This window comes from Phoca vitulina, unplaced genomic scaffold (genome assembly GCF_004348235.1).
Source record: "Phoca vitulina isolate PV1807 unplaced genomic scaffold, GSC_HSeal_1.0 scaffold14, whole genome shotgun sequence".
Lineage (NCBI taxonomy): Eukaryota > Metazoa > Chordata > Mammalia > Carnivora > Phocidae > Phoca > Phoca vitulina.
In genome coordinates this window covers 7564566-7567619 of record NW_022589717.1, presented here as the reverse complement: position 1 = coordinate 7567619, position 3054 = coordinate 7564566, and positions in this window count along the sequence as shown.

Sequence of the window (3054 nt, the reverse complement as noted above, 5' to 3'; positions counted from 1 at the left end):
AGATTGGACCAGACAAATGCTACCTTTTATAAAGGAGTTACAAAGTGAGAAAAGCCACTACCCGAAAGGGAAAGGAGGAAAGTCCTTTTGTTCTGGAGATGATGAGAATCAAGCAGTTGGCCATGCATGCTCTGATTTGACCTTCTGGGGAAAAATCCAAGAGGAAGAAGCAATGAAGTAGATTTGAGGAGAAATCTAAAAGCGGAGAGAGTTTGTACCCCTCCCTTCAGATCAGGAATGCATTACTTGCATAACTCATCAGCAGGCAAGCTGTATCTCTAACTCCAACTCCAGGAGGAGACCAACATGCAAGGTGCCCCACTGTAGCCAAGAAGCTCAGCAGAGTAAAAACGGTGGCACAGCACAGCTCACCGGAGGGAGCTAAGTTAGGATCCCAAGCTTCCTTCAGCAGTCTGCAGCACCCAAAGTGCCCAGGATTTCCCACTAGCTCTGGGCGGCAAATGTAGATAATGGGGCCAATTGAAGCATTTACCAGGGGATTACCACAGTAGAAGTTCAGTGACCTTGGGGCAAAGGGCTGCAGGGCACACTGCCCAGGTTGGTCATAAGCATAGAGCCCTGCCTAGAATGAGGAAAGTGCTGACTAACTGAGATTTATAATCAAGCTAGATTCAGGATTCACAAAGCCAGTGCCTCGGGCCCTGATCAAGCTAAGAGAACAGATTATATGGAAGTTTGCCTGCACATATTGCTGCTATCACTTCCTCTCCTACCTGTATCTACAAAGGCATGGAGTCTATTTTCCTTCTCCTTGAATCTGGCTGACCTTGCACTTTGTCTTGACCAAGTGATTGTATCTAGTGGAACACATATGAGGCCCTAGCCTGGCAGCTTTTGTTTTTGTTCTCTTGGAAGCCAGTTGCCTTGCTGTAAAGAAACTGAGGCCGTAATCCTGAATGGTGAGAGGACACCGGGAAAAAGACTGTGGAGGATAAAGGTCATCTGGGACATTCCAGTCCCAGCCAAGCTCTCAGTTGAATACAGTCAAATGAGTGACCTCAGCTAAATATGCACATAGACTCATGAAAAGTAATTGTTGGTTTAATGGTTAAAACACTGTTGGTTTAAGCCACGACTTTTGGAGATGGTTTGTTACACATCATAAAATAACTGTAACAAACACAAATTCACAAGTCACAGATTTAATCAGTGGGATCCAATCTGGCCAGAAACAACCTTGGTCCAGCACTTTGTAGTAGAAACCAGCAAGGATCCAGAGGAGAGATAACTCTTGGGTGTGAGGCCTTCTCTCCCCACCTCTATGCACCCATGCAACATTTTAGGAAGGAATAACGAGAGGGAGAGAAACAAGTTCAAAAAGTGGTATGATAGGTGGAATAATGACCCCCTAGAGATGTCCAAGTCCTAATCCCTGGATCCTATGAAAACTTACTTTACATGGCAAGAGGGAATTAAGACTGTGGATGGAATTAAGGTTGCTAATCAATTGATCTTAAAGTAGGGAGATTATCCTGCGTTATCTGGACAGACTCCGTGTGATCAGAGTCCTTAAATGTGGAAGAGGCAGAAGAGTCAGATCAGAGGAAAGAGATGGAAGAAGAACTCCACCAGCTGTTGCTAGCTTTGAAGATGGAAGAATAGGGCCATAATCCAAGGAATACAGGTAGCCTGTAGAAACTGGAAAGTGCAAGGAAAGGGATTCTCCCCTGGAGCTTCTAGAAAGGAAGCAGCCCTGCCGACACCTTGAGACCCATTTTGGACCGGTGAGCTTTAAAACTGTAGGATAATAAATTCATGTTGTTTTAAATTGCTAAATTTGTGTTCATTTTTTTATAGCAGCAACAGAAAACTAATACAAGTGGTAAATTGTAAGTGATTGAATAATTGTTCAAAATAAAGCTATCTAAAACTGAAAGAGACTGAGGTGGCTTTAAATGTCAATTTTAAGATTTTTTTTTTCCCCATATCACCCAGTGTGGGAAAGGCTGGAGAAGTAAGATTAGATCATTTATGGAAAACAAAAAAGCTACCGCTTGGTTTTTCACACTCCTGGATATAATGAGTTAAATTTGAAACTTTGTGGCACCTTTGTTCTGAGGCTTGATCTTTGGTTAAAACCACCTGCCCTTGGAAGAGTCACACATTAAACTTTTCAGAATGATTGGGTTTATCTGATTGCTTCTGAAAACAGGAGTTGGGTGAGGGGAGGTTGGAAGAAAGAGAGGCAAGGCTTGAGCACCTAGATTCCTTGGCGGGGAGAAGGGGGGAGGAGGGCAGATTGGTTCCGACTCACAGGCAGACACCCCCTGAACACACTGCTGTCCTTGAGCAGAGAGCTATTATCAGTCCCATTCCACATTGTTCTTTACGAACAGTCTCAGAGGTGCCATAAACTCTGCATCATGGGGCACTGAGTGCATGGAGGAGTTCATTATGCCCAACAGCGAGACCAATCGCTTCACGTTACTTAGGGCTTTCACATTTTCACTGCTTCTTTCTGCTGCATTTTAGATACCTGTGGTTTCGGTTCGATACTTGGAGTCCCACATTTCATCACTGATCTTCGACCAGTGCTTTTTGAATCTAAAGTTATTTTCAATTTTTAAAATAAACTTTTCTGTCACCATCATCAATTAGTATTCCTTACTCTTGAAATGACTGTGAATATGTTAGGCAAAAGCGTCCGTAGTGATGAGATACCCCAGTCTAAGCCTGCCCCACGCTACCGGAACAGTCACCAGCGGTTTATCACTGCGAAGACACACAAATATGTGAGGTACTTTAAGGGCAGCTACACAGGTAGCTTGGACGCTCTGGCATTCCCCCTTAATTTAGCAGCCGCTCTTGCTTGGAACCGGGAGTGGGGAAGAAAGCAGCATCAGAGGAGGGAGGGCGAAGAGAGGCTAGTGACTGCTCAAGTCACTGAGGGGCAGGGTAAGATCAGACCAAATGGGGTTAAAGACACTCTAAACCTTGGGGCGCCCGGGTGGCTCAGCTGGTTAAGCGACTGCCTTCGGCTCAGGTCACGATCCCGTAGTCCTGGGATCAAGTCCCACGTAGGGCTCCCTGCTC